The sequence below is a fragment of the Talpa europaea genome (assembly GCF_964194135.1).
Source record: "Talpa europaea genome assembly, chromosome: 11".
NCBI lineage: Eukaryota > Metazoa > Chordata > Mammalia > Eulipotyphla > Talpidae > Talpa > Talpa europaea.
The window spans coordinates 45,825,511-45,844,283 of record NC_140078.1 but is presented as its reverse complement, the minus strand read 5'-3'; positions in this window follow the sequence as shown (position 1 = coordinate 45,844,283).

The window sequence follows — 18,773 nt, the reverse complement described above, 5'->3', positions numbered from 1 at the left end:
TGAAGTTGAGTCAGCATAATTATTCTAAATTTCCTCCCAAATAACCTTCATTTTAAAAACCAGACAGAAAATATGCAATTTATTCCAGTGAATGTGAACTATATGTCCTGATATTCCAAACATGCAAACAGGTCTAAGTGAGGAACTCATATTGTATCCTGACTGCTCCTGGTCTCCCCCCATTACCAAAGGTCTGACCACTGCAGATTTCCTCATTGGAGTCATTTTCTCTTGGTGGATGGTGAATCTCAGATATAGTGCAATGCTTAGAAAAACTGATAATATTGAAAAAAAACGGTTCATGTGATCAATTGTATCCTCCATAGAGATTCTTGGGCCATTAAAGGAATTTCTAGACTTGTTCTCTGGTCTCTGGTTCTACAAAGCAGAACTTATCTTGTGGACTTCAATTGTCAGTTATATGACTCCCCACACACATTTGGGTAAAAATAATAGCACTTTATCACACTTTTCTGAAAAAAATGAAACTTACATTAAAGACATTCTATGATTTCATATTTCTATTGAAATCTTTTTATTTTACCTTTAGTAAAATTTTATCTTTGGTCATTCCTCTATAATAACACTGGGAGAGAGATTAAAGGAAAAAAGTAATAATCCTACTAGATTCTCCCCCAATCCTTTTTGGGAAGGGACAGCATGTTTAGGATGATACTATGAAAGAGGAAGGGTATAAGATAAAGAGATGGGGAATAGTTAGGGCTGGGCATAGAAAAGACTTCAATAAAATACAATACAATGAATTTTATTATCCAAGATAATAGAAATTAGGTATTTTAAAAAAAAAACTAAGATTAATAATTTCATATTATTAGAAAGGCAAATAATAGTTTGACTGGCAACAAGAATAACAAACAAAGTTTTGGAATGGTTCATTAGATACAGAAATTTACAATCCATAAAAACTAGACAAAATTAAAGAGAAGATTAAAAAAACAAGATGTATGAATCACACAAGGAGTGGAATAAGTTAAAGATATCTACATTTTAGTTATAATGATAATGTGCACATGTTAATATATTAACTACAATATAATTTAATTTATATAAGGCTGGGGGGGACAACACCAAAATTTTATTTATGTTAGCAGAATATTAATGAAAACTTAAAAGTCAATCTTTTAAACACTAAAAAGCAAGAGATTGAAAGAAAGAACATTAATGAATAAAGTTATTAGCAAGCAGAACTTAACTCATGACTATGATCATATAAAAGCTGCTTACTTTGCATAATGTGATCTCCCTCTTTTTAAATATCTTATTTTTGATGACATAATGAACAGTGCAGAAAGAGAGATGGAGACTAAATATCTCCTACAAGAGAAGATAGACAGATGGGTATTTGATGTAGACACAGCTTATGTGATTGATTAAATTATGGAAAGAGACATCTCATCTCCTCTGATGAACTTTGGTTTCACCATTGTTTGCCTCTTCTCTCCATCTAAGAGACTCAATTCTCTAATTCTAGAGAAATTAAATCAATTTCCTATTAGACATGGTGTTGAAGATCAAAGCATTTGTTAAAGACTCCTGTCCCACAATAGAGGTTTGGGCTAACATCTCTTAGATATTTTTGTTTTGGTGTTCTGTCTCTTCTGATCTACATTTTAACTTGTGCACTAGAGACTGCAGGCTGTAGTCACTTGAATTTCCCTGTACTGTGAACTGCTGGAATAGCAGGAGATTGATGAGGGAGGAGACAGAGTAAAAAACAGTCTCCTTTCCAGGAGAAGATATAGCAAGTCTTCTTTTATCCACAAAACATAACTTTTTATTTATTTATTTATTTTAAAATATTTATTTATTTATGCATACAAATTGGGGTACAGGCAAGAGGTGTGGAGTGTGAAAGGATTCACCAGAGACAAAGTGGGGAGCAGAACAGGTGGAATGACTGAACTGCACTGTTAAGAGGAGCAGCAGGCGAGTCAGGAGAAGTCTGCTGTGCTATGTGGGTAGCACCCTGGCCAGGTATCGAACTCGGGCTGCAGTGGCTGCTGATAGCTTCATGGGTTGCATCTTAACCCCTTCCACCACCCCGGAGGCCCAAAACATAACTTTTTAAAGAAATCCTGTGAAGTAGCTCTTGGCTACAGTGAGATCTTTACTTTTTTCTGATAATTATCCCTTTCCCTTGTCCCATAATACTTCAGTAACTTGTCTTTGGGTACTTGGGTATTTTTTTTCACTTCCCATGAAATTGTACTTACCTGGTAAATATTTACTTGGTTAAATTCCTTTCAAATTATGCTTATTAGTTTGATTTATTTTTCCTGCCAGGATCTTCTAACTATAGTGCTGTCTATCAAAAGAACACAAAAACACTGATTCAAAAGGATATATGCACTCCAGTGTTCATCATAGCTCTGTTTACAATTGTCAACCTATGGAAAGAACCTAAGTTTAGAAAAATGAGGTATATATAAACAATAGAGTATTAGCATATGCATATATATCTCACATATATGCTATATAGATATATGTGTCACATATATGGCATATATGATATATGTATGATAAATTCTTGACACTTGCACTAACATGAATAGAACTAGAGGGTAAAGACAAGTATCAGATTGTCTCACTTACAAAGAAATAAGCAAAGGAAGGGAATTAAACAAGCCCTTGAAATCTGGCTGCAGCTTTGAGGCTACCAGAGGGGAAAGATTGGGTTGGGGAATACTATGATGAAAGGTCTAATGAGTTATGGTGTATGTTATTGGTACTTTGGTGGTGGATATGGCATGACAACATGAATTTGAGGAGATGCATTATAATTTGTAAAATAATGCTACCCCACTAAAATTAGTTAATTAAAAAATAGCACTAAGTTGTAAATTTCAGATGCTAGAGCATAGGAAAGATTTGTTAGTAACATCATAAGTAACACTGAAAAAAAATATCAACACAGAGGTGCATGCAATTTGTATGTATACATAAACATTGCACACACAAAAAATATACCATAATCATGAGTAGGTCTCAGTGAAATTTTTAGTATTTTATTTTATTGTTTTAAAGATTTATTTATATATGCATACAATATCTGATGGGCACACCAGAGATGTGGGGGGTGAGGGGATTCACCAGAGACATAGTGGGGAGCAGAACAGGCAGATCCAGTGAAATACACTGCTGAGGGGAGCATTGGGTGAGACAGGAGATGTCTGCTGTGCCATAGGTGTCACCTCCCTGGCCAGGGATCAAACTCATGCTGTAGTGGCTGTGGATAGCTCCATATTCCTGAGACTTAGGCCCTTGTACCACCAGGGAGTCCCCAAATTTTTAGTATTTTACTACATTCAGGGTGCCAGAATAAAGTAGTGTAGACCGGATTGCTTACAAACAACATTTTATTTTATTTTAAAGACTTATTTATGTATTTATACAAGCACTGGGTACAGTCAGAAGCGTGGGGGGGTGAGAGAATTCACCAGAGTCAGTGCGGGCAACAGAACAGGCAGACGACCAAAATATACTGCTGAGGGGAGCAGCGGGTGCAGCAGGAGAGGTCTGCGTGCCATGTGGGACCCTCGCCGGTCACCCTGGGGATCGAACAGGCACTGCAGAGGCTGCGGACAGCTTCGCAGCCCAGTGCTCAACCACTGCACCACCATGGAGGCCCACAAACAACATTTTATTTCTCAGCTTTCTGGAGAAATATGCAAGATAAAGAAGGCTCTGGCAAATTCAATGACTGATGAGAACCTGCTTTTTGCTTTATAGATAGCTACCTCCTCACTGTTTCCTTTTATGGCAGAAAGTCTAAGGGAGTAACATAGGGTCGTGTTTTAAGGACATTAATCCCGTGATGGTTCTCTCCTCATGACCTAATTATTTTCTAGAGGCTCCACTTATTCATACTATCACATTAGGAGTTAGGATACCAACATAGGAATTTGATGAGGGACCAAGCATAAGCAATCACTCCATAGCATTCAGTTTAAGTAAAGAAGCAAAAGTAAGACATGGTCAATGTAAAGAAAGATTTGTATTTTAAAAATAATAGTGTTTTCTCTTATACATACTGAGAGTACAGACAAATTTGTGATTTATGACATATACTTCCAATTCAGCATTACATTGAACAGTTGTTTAAATGTGTCTATTAAAGTATCAGAGATAATTATTGGTGACTTTACAGCAAATCTTAAAAATAAAAGTGTGTCTATACCACCCGCTAGCACAAACATCAATGATATCCTTTCCTCATTAGGTTGATTTAAGGTAGGAATTAAAAAATTGCTTAAGGTAAATACATAACGTCAATCTTGTGGATGATCCACCCTCGGTGGTCATAATATGCAGGAGATTAAACAGGAAATGGATGTGGAGATAGATACTCTCTATTAATATTTTAGAAGAAATGTGGTTCAAGTAGCCTAAAACTGTTGCATTGGCAACACCACACTGTCAAAGAAATGGGAGTCGTGAAGCAGGCTAGGCAATGCAGGATGCTGTGAAAGAGCAAGATCCTAGCCTTTTATTGAGAGAATAATCATACAGCATCAATTCTAAGGGGTAGGAGAATAAAGAGAAGGAGTGGGTAGAAACTGAAAATGTGCTTATGTCATCTGGAATTCAGGGGAAGGTGAGTCTAATGACTCATAATACTTATTATAATAAGCATTATTATAATACTTATTATTATAATAATATTATAATATAGTATTATTATTATAAGTATTATTATAATACTTAATGACAAGTATTATAATAAAAACCATACCCTAGGGCATCCCTTGTGGCACAGTGGTTGAGCAACAGGCTGCAAAGTTGCTCGCAGCCTCTGCAACACCAGTTTGATTCCTGGCCAGCTGGCGAGGGCCACACTTGAAGAGGCAGACCTCTCCTGCTGCACCTGCTGCTCCCCGCGGCAGTGTGTTTCATCAGTCTGCCTGTTCTGTTCCCCGCTCTGGCTCTGGTGAATTCTTTCACCCTCCCTCACTTCTGACTGTACCCAGTGCTTGTATAAACAAACAAACAAACAAATAAATAAATAAATCTTTAAGAAAGAAAAAGAAAAAAAAGAAACCATACCCTAGACCCTACCTATGGTACCAATCTTTCCAATAAGGTGACCCACTCATTAGACTCAGGGATGCAAAGTCTCTGGTGAATCCTTTTGCCCTCCCCCAACATGCACCCCTGACCTGTATCCCAGTACTTGTGTGCATAAATAAATAAATCTTTAGAAAATTAAAATAAAATAAAATGTTCACATGGGGGCCCCCAAAAAAGTTCTCTTGAAACCTCTAGATCTAGTGAATATGACTATTGAACTAATAAACAAATAAATAGCATTAATTCTGAGAAAAATCAATTTGGTCTATAATACTGGGAGTCATTCTGGGAGTCATTCAAGTAGTAAAACTAGTCATTCAAGTAGTAAAATAAATGCTACATGTGTGCTATGATGTAGCCACAAATTTACCAAGTTTTGATCTCAGACTGGGAAATTTTTAGAAAGCAATCAATGCCATATATATATATATATATATATATATATATATATATATATTTTAACATTCGGTTTCAATTTTCACTGTTTGGAATACTTGGGGGAGGGGGACTGTTGAAGAAATATTATTTGAATAAAAACAACCTTTATTTCATTAATGGAGTGGAGTCAACTATATTTACATAATTTTTATGAAAAGAAATTTTTTGATGACATTTCAACATTCCTTTTTTTTTTTTCCAGGCTAAATGAGGGGCTGAGAATAGTTACATTTATGTACAGACATTCAATTAGTTTTTGTTACTAGCGCCACTAATGCACCATCATAATTTTTTCCAACATCATCATCAGCATCTTGTTCTTTGTCTCAACAAAGCATTTCCTGGGCCTCCCTGGTAGCACAAGGGGTTAAGCCTCAGCACTGTGAAGCTAGCCACAGCCACTGCAGCATGAGTTTGAGCCCTGGCCAGGGAGGTGACACACATGGCCCAGCAGACATCTCCTGTCTCACTTGCTGCTCCCTTCAGCAGTGTATTTCAGTCAATCTTTCTGCTCTGTTCCCCATGCTGTCTCTGGTGAATCTTCTCACCCTCCACATCGCTGGCCTGCACACCAGTTCTTGAATGCATAAATATATGAACCTTTTTTTTAAGTATTTCTAAGATAACAAGATATATCTTACTTTCTATTTGGATTTGGTGCTGGAAAAGTAGTTCTCTACCCTTAGAACACTTGAATGAGTAGCCTCTTAGGAAGCTAAAAATAGTAAGACAGAGAAATATAACACATGGTATGTTTAGTGCTCAGAGGAATATTTCACCAAAGAGTGAGAAAAAAAATTTCCAGAATTCAACTGCCAAATCTGCCAAAATAGAATACAGATACAGAATTCAAAATTGCCATGATAAAGAAATTCAATATAATGGAAGAAAACACAAAAAAAGCTTATCAAAGATATACAGGAAATCTCAGAAAACAAAAACAAAAACAAAAACAAATGAATGTCCTGGACAATTAAGTTAATGAAAAAAAAAAAGAAGCTTTAAATAAGAAAATAACAGAATGCAAAATGAAAAAAGATAGAGGAGAAAAATCAGAAGAAAACGATGGAAGTAAAATAGACAAAATGGAAGATTAACTCGGTGTCTTTGAAGATGACAATGCACACAAAATATTTTTGGAAGAAGAGACAGAGGATGGGAAAAAACAAAAATAAAAACTCTTAGAAAGTTATCTGACTCCATAAGGAAAGTCAAAATAAGAATAACAAATCTTCTGGAAGGGGAAGAGTATGGAGAGAAGGAAACACAAAACTTATTCAAAGGAATTAGAGGAAAATTTCAAAACATGAAACATGTACTAGTAATGATAGTCCATGGAACTAAAAGTACAAATGAGTAACAAATGCAATGATACCTACATGAAGACATGTAGTAGTGAAACTTCCAAGAGCTTAAGATAATGGCAGAATATTGATGCTGGCAAGGAGGATAAAACAGATAACATAAAGATACCCAGATCAGGCTTACATATGACTTCTCTGAGGAAACACTAAAGGCAAGGAAATAATGGAAAGTAATATTCAAAGTTCATAAAGATATTAACAGCCAACAAAGATTGTTTTAACCTGCAAAATTCTCCTTTAGATATGAAGAAATAAAGGCCTTCTCAGACAAAAAGAAGCTGAAGCAGTTTGCAAATATTAGACCTCCCCTACAAGAAGTATTGAAAGGTGGGGGCATCTATGGTAGCACAGGGATTAAAGACAGCACTATTAAGCAATTGGTAGCCTCTGCATCATTAGTTCGATCCCCAGCCAGCCAGAGAACAACCCACATAGCACAGCAGACCTCTACTGACTCACTTGCTGCTCTCCTCAGCACTGTATTTCAGTAGATCTGCCTGTTCTGCTCCCCACTCTATCTGGTGAATCCTCTCCACCCCCCACACGTCTGGCCTGTATCCCAGTCCTTGTATGCATAAATAAAATAAATCTTAAAAAAAAAGAAATGTTGAAAGGAATTCTTGTATCTAAATTTATATGAATATCCACCAAAAAAAATAAAAGAAAAAAGAATTGACCAATTAAATAGATAAACCAGAAAATTAGGGACAAAATGACAGTATCAGACCTTCATATGTCAATAATCATCGTAAATGAAAATGTATTGAGTTCACCAATCAAAAGCCATAATATGAATAGTTGTATCAGAAAGAAAAGCCCAGCATTCTGCTGTATACAGGAAATGCACCTGAGCTCCAACATAAACATAGACTCCAAGTAAATGACTGGAAAAAAACCCTACATGCAATAGAGAAACAAAGAAAGGCAGAGCAATCCATAATTAGATTATATAAAATAGATTTCCAGCTAAATAAGGTAACATGAGACAAGAATGGACATTATATATATATATATATATATATATATATATATATATAGTGGCTAGGGGAACAACACATGAGGGCTATAAAACTTATAATTATATATTCACCAAATGAAGGAGCATCAAATATATGAAGCAACTATTATCAAATCTAAAAACAGACATTCGTAACAATACTCTAGTGCTGGGGATTTCAACACCAAAATTTCACCCATGGACAGATTAAGCAACCACAGAAAAAGAGAGGAAGCATTAGCCTTAAAGAAATAATTAGACTACATGAGCTTAACAGGCATTTATAGGGCACTGCATCTGAAATTGGTACCCTGCAACACAAGCAAAAGGCAAGACCAGTTCTTTTCCACTGCTGCCTAAGTGGTAGGAGTTTCTGGCAACAGCAGTTTCCCACCCACCCTGCTTTTCCAGAAGCCAATCATACTGCTCTAAAAGTGGCCATGGGGTCGATTTCATGAAAGCCAAGGGAGTTATTGCCTCTGCACAGCCCCTTCCTAATAAAAGCCTAGCTTAGGTTGAGGCTCTGGTGGGAGTGGGAGATCCCTTCTGGCTGCCTAGAGGGTTTACTCTGGGAAGCACATGTCTCCCTGGAGCAAGAAGCTGCAGAATGGCTACATGGGGGACCACTTCAGTGTGCCAGGCTTGATGGCTACCCTGGTACTAGCCAGGTTCCAGCACCAGAGCTCCCTCTTGGGGCTCTGGAACCTGGCTCCAGAAGTGGTCTGTAGGCAGTGCAACCAGCAATACAAGTAGCAGCGAGTGGCCGACATTTTACCAAATACCACCAGCAGACCATTGGGGCTCAGGCTACCAGTGGAAGCCAGACCTTCCATGCAACCACATGCCATGCAGCCCCCTTGGGGCTGCAAGGTGCCCTGTGATGGATCAAATGACAGCATAGGAGGCCACAGAAAGCCTAGCAGCCCTTGGTTCATGGCTTCAGGAAAGAGTGTGGGGTCCTAGTGGGCCAGCTCTGGTGCTACAACTACCTGGAGTTGGAGGCACTAGAGAGCCTGGGTCAACATGGAGGCTCCCAGTGGAGACCCCTGTAGCAGCTGGGACCCATGACCTAGTGCTGCTGCAGGCCCCCCCACCCCCTTTATGTTGTTACATCCAGCCCTGTTAAAGGGGTGCCAGGTGCAGAGTGCCTCCAGTCCCACTGAAGACAGTTCTGGTTGTGACTCCTCAGAGTCTGCCATCCATGAACCTGCCCTGAGATCAGGGAAGTTTGGGTATGTGCAGGCACAAAGTTTTCCTCTTTATATTTGGTATCAAACAGAATGGACCAATGAGTTGTGGGCTAAATGAACCAGTCAAGTTCAAGTTCTGGTTATTAGCTAAATATTCAGATAGAAAATGAAGAATAAATGCATTGGTGCTAAATGGTAAAAATGGTCACTTGGGAATGCAAATGGTCTAATCAGGCTTAATGAATGGGGAACTTGAAAAAAAATGTTATAAGGCAGGGAAGAAACCAACTAAAGGGATTCTGTTTCTCACATTTGAAGAAAGAGGCACCCAGCAGCTGACATCTCAGGAGGAGAAGCTGAAGACCTTTGCAGAGACCTGGCTGTCCTTTGCCCCAGCCCTAACTTTGACTTCACCTGAAAGCTGCACTATGGGCCACAGTCTGGTGTTTCATAAAGATGTTTGTTGTTGGTGTAGGCCTGCAACACACAAAGAGCTTTTAATTCTAGTGTCTTTGACATTGCCTTCTGGTGAACAGCCAGAACTGTTGACAGGTGCCCAGCATTCCATGACTTGGTCACTTTTGAGAGCTGTTCACCACTTATGATCTTATGTCATGGCCTCCCTGTGGTTTTGCCTCCTTTTCTGTCCTGTTTAGCATCCTGTGCTGTCCAGCCTGGCCTTTTGACCATTGATGAGGGTTGCTACAGTGTTATCTCAGAAGTCCCTCATGTAGGTATCTCCAGCTGCCACTGAGTTGGATCCTGTTTGCCAATATACCATGATATGTAGGCATTCACTAATGGGACAATTGGATGAACAACATTTTGCATGGGAATTAAGGACACTGTGGATATTACCTAAGGTGAGATTAGCTAGTCACTCTGCCCCAGGAAGTCCATGTTTTCCTTGTTTGTTAAATAAACCCCATTGTTGTTCCCTGGACATAAATGGTCTTGCAATTGTGTGCACAGATGAAAACCCATACACAGTGACTTCACATGCTATAGACCTGCTATAGCACTATTTCACATCCAAAAGCTGGATACACACTCTTCTCAAGTGCACATAAAACATTCTTCAGAATATATCACGTATAGGATCACAAAACACGTATCAATAATTTTATGCAGTTTGAAATCATAACAAGTATTCTCTGACTACAATGGTATCAATCTACAAATCAATACAATTGCAAAAAGAAAACAGGAGAAAAACACTAATATGTAGAGAGAAAAAAACACACTACTAAATGACTACTGGGTTAATGAGATCAACGAAGAAATTAAAAAAAAAATCACTAAGATCAATGAAAATAAGGATAAAACTCCCAGAAATTGTGGAACATGGCAAAAGCACTACTAAGAGAGAAGTATATATGAATATAGATGAACATCAAAAAACAAGAAAGCACTCACATAATTCTATCTTTCACAAGAAATTGCAAAGTGATGAACAAATGGAACCAAAAGCAGAAGGAAAGAAATAAAAATTAGAGGAGAAATAAGAAAAATACAAATTAAAAAGATAATTCAAAATATTTAATGAAAGCAAAAGCTGGTTCTTTGCATAAATCAATAAAATAGACAAATGTCTAGGCATTTTCACAAATTTAATTAGGGATGAATTCAAATAAATTGAAATGAAAGAGGAGAAGTTACACCACCTCAGAAATTCAGAGGATCAAAAGAGATCATTGTGAATATTTGTATGTAAATTGAATAATCTGGAAGAAAATGGACATATTCTTCAAAATAAACAATTATCTGAGACTGAATCAGGAAGAAATAGAACACTTGAACAGATCAATTACAAGTAAGGAAGCTGAAGCAGTAGTCACGTTTTCCAAAAAACAAAAGTCCTGGAACAGATGGTTTCACTAGGGAGTTCTACCAAACATTCAAAGATTAATTAATAGATAATGTCCTCAAGCTCTTCAAAAAATTGAGAAAGAGGGAATACTTCCAAACACATTTTATAAGGAAACATTTTACATTGATACCAAAATCAGACAAAGAAATCACATATAAAACAAAAACCAAACAAAATAACTACAGACCGACTTCACTGATCAATGCAGATGTAAGAGTCCTCCAAAAAAAAAAACAAAAAATCTTAACAAATAGATCAACAATGTATTCAAAGGACCATATACCATAACCAAGTTGGATTTATTCCAGGAACACAGGAATGTTTCAATATATGAAAATAAAATAATGTAATCCATCACATCAACAAATATCGGCATTCAATAGATACAGGGAAAACCACTGATAAGATTCAAAAACATTTATGAGAACATCTCTTAGAAAACTCCGAGTAGATGTAACATACCTCAACAAAATAAAGGCCATATGTGACAAGCCCACACTGACATTATTCTCAATGGTGAAAAATTGAAATATTTACCCTATGATCTGGTAAAATATGAGGACATCCACTTTCACCACTATTATTCAACAAAGTATTAGAACTACTAGCTAGAGAAATTTGGTAAGGGTAGAATATAAAAGGAAAAAAAGTAAAACTATCACCATATAGGGTAAATGATTTTCAGGCTTTTCTGCCCTCCCAAAATCATCAGGATTGCCCTGCCTGATAGGGCACCTGCAGTTGTTACATTGTTATAAGTTATGTTGTTTAATTCTTTGGGCAAGGACTGCAGTATTGAGATATTCACCAGGAGAAGCAGAGACAAGAGAGAGGCAGGAAAGAGAAGGGGAGAAAGAAGGCCAGAGAAGCCCAGAGTGAAGACTTGCCCAGGGCCTGGAGGCCTACTGGCCTCCTGGCCCCCTGGCACCTCTGCTTGTTATGTACCTTGTTGTTGCACTACATGTAAAGGCTCAATAAAAGCCTGAGAAAGCCACCAAGGTCTCCAGGACTCCTCCTTTTACCTGGTCTGCTCGGATTAGAGAACCTGCCTTGTGCCCTTCCTGCTACTACATGCCATTTGCAGAATAACCTGAAGATTACACTGACAAGCTAATTGAAACAATAAATCAGTTAACAAAGTAGCAGGTTAAAATATCAATATGCCAAAATCAGTTTTGTCTCTATATGTGAAAAAAAAAATTGGAGAGAAAGAAATTAAGAAACCAAATCTAGGTACTGCCACACAAAATATAATTTAATTAATAACTAGGAGTAAATTTAACAAAAAAGGAAGAGCCTATACAATGGAAACCAAAAAGATATTGTTAAGACAAAAATAAATGTAAAAATAAATATTCCCTGCACATGGATTTGGAAAAATCAACATTGTCAAAATGGCCACCCTACCCAAAGCAATATACAGTTTCAATGCAACCCCAATAATGACAGTTTCATCAAAGGCAATTTCAAGAACCATTACAAACACTACTGAAATTCATATGGAACCACAAGATCTTTAATAACCAAAACAATCATGACAAAAAAGAAAAGTGGTGGTATCATATTCCTATACTTCAAATTATACCACAAAGATATAATAATAAAAACAGTATGGTAGGACTCCTTGGTGGTGCAGGTGGATGAGCACAGCACTGTGAAGCTGTCTACAGCCTCTGCAGTGCCGGTTCCATCCCTGTAAGCCATGGAACAATCTATGTGGCGTGGCAGACCTCTCCTGTCTTGCTCTTTGCTCCCCTCAGCAGTGTATTTCAGTCATTCTGCCTGTTCTGTTTCCTACTCTGTCTCTGATGAATCCTCTTACCCTCCCGCACATCTGGCCTGTACCCCAGTTCTTGTATAAATAAAATAAACCTTAAAAAGAAAAACAAAACAAAAGAAAAAACAACAACAAAAAAAAAAAAGAATTGAGAGCCCAGAAGTCCACACCTATATGTGCAGTTCATGTACAACAAATGATCCAAGCGTATAAAGTGTAAAGCAGAAACACTCTTCCAGAAATTTTGCCAGGGAAAATGCACAGCCACTTTCTAAGGTTTGATGCTAGACCACCATTTCACAACAGACACATGAATTTACTGAAAATTCATTAAAGACTTGTATATAACTCCTGAAACCATAGAATATACAAGAAAGCATAGACAAAACACTCTGCTACACAGGCTTTAGTGATATCTTTATGGTGTCCTCTCCAACACAAGAAATACAAGAGAATATTAAATCACTGAGTCTATAGCAAACTAAAAACCATCTGCACAGTTAAAGAAAATATTACTAAAATAAGAAGACATCCTACAGAATGGGAGAAAATATTTGCATACCATATCTTATATCTGAAAAAGGACTGATATTCAATATTTACAAAAACAGTTATACATCTCAACAAAAAGAAAACAAATAACCAAATCAAAAAAAAAATAGAAGGACATGAGAGCTAGATAGACACTTTCTAAAGACATACAAACAGCCAACAGTCTCAAGAAAAGTGCACATCATCAATTATCATCTGGGAAGTACAAATTAAAACCACAAGGTGATACCATCTCACATCTACAAGAATAGCCCATATTAAAAAGACCAAAACAAGCAAGTGTCAGTGAGCATGTGGAGAAAAATGAACCCTTGTTCAAATGTAGACTGGTTCACTCATGGGAAATAAGATGGTCTTTTCTCAAAATATTAAAAAATGGATAGTCCAGCATATGGTCCAGTAATTCCCCTCATAGATATGTACCTGCAACATGCAAAAACACTGGTATGTTGTGAAATGTGCACTCTTCTGTTCAATGAGGCACTGTACATAATAGTCATCTATGGAATCAACTTGAGTGCCTAAGAGAAAAGTGTGGATTAGAAATATGTGGTACACGCACACATACACACACACACAAACACACACAATGGGGTACTGCTAACCTGTAAAAAATATGTATTTTGCAACAAAATACATGGAACTAGAGGGGGCTATGCTAAACTAAATGTGCCAGACAGAAAAAGACATATGCCATATATGTAAACATGTGGGATAGAGAGGAAAAAAAGTAAGTAGCCTGATTAAGACCAACCAATTACAAATCCCAGAAATCTGTCAATATATTTGTGACTACAAGAGGGCCAGTGAAAGGGGGAGAACAAATGCAGAGGGGGCACAATGGACTATAGTGGAGTACTTTCTGTGCCATGCTGCTGGGTGTGGTGTGGTAATAAGACCTGAAGGGGGTGACCCTATACTCCTAAATCTTATACAATGTTTTAAACTGATGTTACCACCATAGAAGAATAAACAAACTACTAGATCAATAAATAAATATACATTAGGGGGAAGGACTTTTTTTTTTTAAGTGTGCACTACCAATGGCAAATGGACCTTTTTAGAATTTGGCATGACAATAACAATTTTGGAAGCACCATAATTCCTAGTCACTCTGTCTTTGTCCCTGTGTGCAGATTAAATTATATATCCAGGTAAACTTCTCACACTTAAAAGTGCCTGAGTTTTGGGTATAATGTAGAAACATACATGAAAGGTGATCCTATACCTTTACATCATATATATTCTTGTAATCCTATGTCACCTCAATTAAAAAAGTAAATTAAAAGTCATTGTACACAATAGTGAACACTGAACTATAATTCTCTCTATCCCAAAGTCTGTGTGCATATAAAATGCTTCCATATATATTCTTCCTCAACTATCATTGCACAATTATTTTCTTTCTTTTTCAGAATCTAATTTAGAAGTGAATACACTGAATATTAATTGTGGGAAATTAAATTCATAACTATTAACAAAAATAAAGATGATTTCACTGTGCTCTAGTTGAAGACATAATTTTATTTTTGTAGATGGACATTTGTATTTATTTTTTCATTAGCACACATTATAGTCTCCAGAATGTAAGACAGATTTTTTTTTCCTATTGCCACTCCTGTACCTTGAATGAATATATCTATGGGTTACACTTCTGAAATATCTCACATGTATCTCATTTTCACTGTGCTGTCTTAGTTAAATACTTTATAAAGTTTTCTCACTTTTATCAAAATCCTCCCAGTTAGTCTTTTTTAAGCCCAGATTCTTCCTTTTTAATTCTACTGCCAGAATAATTATTCAAAGATATGAAGTAATCCTGTCATTCTATGAATCACATTCAATGATACCTCATTGACTCAAAAGTCTGAAGTCCTTAGAGCCTCAATAATTTTCTAACTAAAATATCAAAATTCCTTGCAATACCACACTACCCTTATCACTGGGCAGACACTAGCATCATATTTTGTCATTAGTTATCATAACCACCACATGGAGTAGGTATATTTGTTATCCTTGAATTGTCCCACTGGACTAAATATTTTATTGAAGAAGCCCAAATAGTTTTCCTTTGTAGAGTAGCTCTTTTGATTTGCTTTCTGAATGGTTATAAAATTTGAAAGCACTTTCCTAAAAAGAATAATTAATTTCACTGGTCATGTCTCATCTCTTTTGCTCTAAAAATTCAAGAACTTTCTCTTCAAGATTTTCTTCCTATGATGTCTTTAAACTTTAGATATCTACTACATGACATACATCTCAGACATCTTTAAGGACACATTACCTAAAACAAAGAAAGTGAAGGAAAAGATAAATAGTTGGGACTACATCAAATTAAAGAGTTTCTGTACAGCAAAAAAGACATTAAAAAAAACAAAGAGATACCCCACGGAGAAAGTTTTTGCACTCCATACAACATATAAGGGACTGATCACAAAGATATGCAAAGAACTCACATGACTCAACAAAACAAAGTAAACAATTCAGTCAAAAAATGGGCAGGAGAACTTAAAAGACACTTCCCCAAAGAGGAAATGCAAATTGCCAACAGGTATATGAAAAAATGTTTAACATTCTTCATAATCAGGAAATGCAAATTGAAACCACAATGAGATATCATGTTACACCAGTAATGGCACATATTAAAAATACTAACTTCTACAAATGTTGGTGAGGATGTGGTGAAACATGAACTCCCCTACACTGCTGGTGGGAGTTCAAACTGGTCCAACCACTATGGAGAGCTCTGTGGAGGGTCATCAGTCTACTAAAAATGGAACTACCACATGACGCAGCAATTCCACTCCTAGGGATGTACCCAAAAGACACAAAAACATTGATTCAAAAGGATACCTGCACCCCTATATTTATTGCAGCACTATTTATAATGGGTAAGACTTGGAATCAACCCAAATGCCCAAAAAGTAGATGTCTGGATTAAGAAGATGCGAATACTATTCAGCAATCAAGAAAAGATACAGTATTGCCATTTGCAGCAACATGGACGGAGCTTGAAAGGATTATGCTCAGTGAAATAAGTAAGAAGGAAAAAAGAAAAACATCAGATGGTTTCACTTATAGGAAGAATATAGGGGATAAAGGAACAATAACAACAACCACAACAAAAAAAAATACACAGACAACTATAAACAAAGACATTCTGTAGGGGAATGGGAGGGAAAGGGATCAAATGAGGATGGGAAGAGCACAAAGGACTATGGTGATGGTGCACGGGTGAACTGGTGGTAGAAACTCTATGGGAACTACACCTGAGAAAATAAAGCAAACATTATAAGAGAAAATAAATAAATATAATTAAATAAAAAAATTAGGTTTCTTCTCTATTCACTGCTTGCTTCCAGGAAATTTATAAATACTATAAATGCACATATAATATACACATACCTGTACATGTGTGTATTTGTATATATGTGTTTATGCTTGTTTTATTTCAAGCTTTCCCTGGCAAGTTCCAGAGCATCTATTTAATAGACTGACTAGAATTTCTTCAATGTCCAATATGGACACCATTATGAAACTCATTTGGTGATTGTGTATTTTGCTGTTTTGTTTTCCCTAAGAACATCTTCTTAAGCTGATTTTACCATTTGTCATTTCTTCCTTTGTCTTCTAAAGAAGTGTAGCATCCTCTTCCTCTTTCTGATAGTACAAATATGTGGTCAATTTTATTTTTTAATTGTTTTCTTCAGCTACTGCTTTTTTGTAAGAGATATTGGTACTGATTTTCCATTTGATATTTTTTGGAGGAAAGCAATGTAATTCTAATATCTATGTGGGACAACTTTTGTAGAAGAGATTGTCTCAACCACAACATGGCATCTTGGACAAGGTAATTATTTGCTATGTAGGTTATCCTGCCCATTTTCTGATATTTAACAACATGTCTGGTCTCTACCTACTAGATGCCAGTAGTGATCCCATTGTTTCTGATGATCCAAATCTTCCCCAGAAGTTGTCACATATCCTGGGAATTGTAGGGACAGGGGAGTGAACAAAATCTCCCTAGTTGAGAACCAGCCCTCGGGAGTGATTCTTCCAGCCCTAATCAAGTCCTTATTAAGATCATTTTGCCAAATTTGGAACAATAACTTGAATTTAGGATTGAAACATCTTTTAATGATTCCTTAATCCAGACATGGTCTTTCTCAGTCAGTGAAAATTCCAACCATTACATCAGCAAGGAAGCCTACAATTGGGAACTTCTCACCTTTTTTAAGTCAAACCACTCACTAAGATTTTCTTGGTAAAATCATGACATATACTTTTCCAAATGACTGACATCATTGCTTATGAAACTGATACTTGGATTCCCAGGAATATCCTTTCTTTGAAGTATTAAGTTTTTTCAGTTAACTATTTTGTGTTTTTCCATCTTTAATGAAGTACTTTTATTTTTGGATAATATCAGAGTTGAGATTATATGTTGTAGAGATTATTGTGTTTCTTTTTTTAAAAAAAATTTATATATTTATGCATATAAGAACTGGGGTACAGGCCAGAGGCATGGTGGGGGGTGAGACTATTCACCAGAGACAGAGCGGGGAGCAGAACAGGCAGATTGACTGATATACACTGCTGAGAGGAGCAGTGGGCAAGCCCGGAGAGGTCTGCTGTGCCATATGGGTCACCTCCCTGGCCAGGGATTGAACTTGTGCTACAGTGGCTGTGGATAGGCCTATGTAGGTTTTTTTTTTTTTTTAAGGGAACAATTGGTGAAGGATAGAATTCAACTTTTATTTATATATTTATCTTTAAATATTTTATCTATTTATTTTGCATGGAAGAACTGGGGTGCAGGCTAGAGGTATAGGATGGTTAAAGAATCCACCAGAGTGGGGAACAGAGCAGGCAGACTGACTGAAACACACTGCTAAGGGAAGCAGCAGGAGAGACAGGAGAGGTCCACTGCACCATATAGGTTAGCTCCCTGACCAGGGATAGAACCCTGGCCGTACAGGTGATATTGCTGAGACTCAAACCCTAGATCATCAGGGAGACCCGATTACTTTGGTTCTCAATTTAAGTATTTTAGCCTCTTTTGAAGTCAGGTCAAAGTTTATATGTACTGTAGTCTTTGTCACTTCTGCGGGCTCAAGAGGAGTTGTCATAGGTGGTAGTCATGAAGATTACTGAAGGATATATATCTTCTTTTTTTTCTATTCTTATTTGCCACGTTCAACACACATTCATTTAAAATAATTCATATATAATCCATTTTCCTAAAAATGAATCTATGTAAAGATATAGGATTTAAACCACATAACTTTATATGTTTTTTAAAAATTGGACATTTCTCATGCTTTAATTCCTGTTTCTGCTGTTCTCCTTTTTATGATTCCATTCCTGCATCTCTTCCCAAAAACCAGACTGCCATACCAGCTGCCTTCTCTAGTCTCCATTGTGTATCTAATAAGGATATAACATATATTCAAATAACCTCCTAATTCCAAATATGCTCCCTTTTCACCTTCAGATT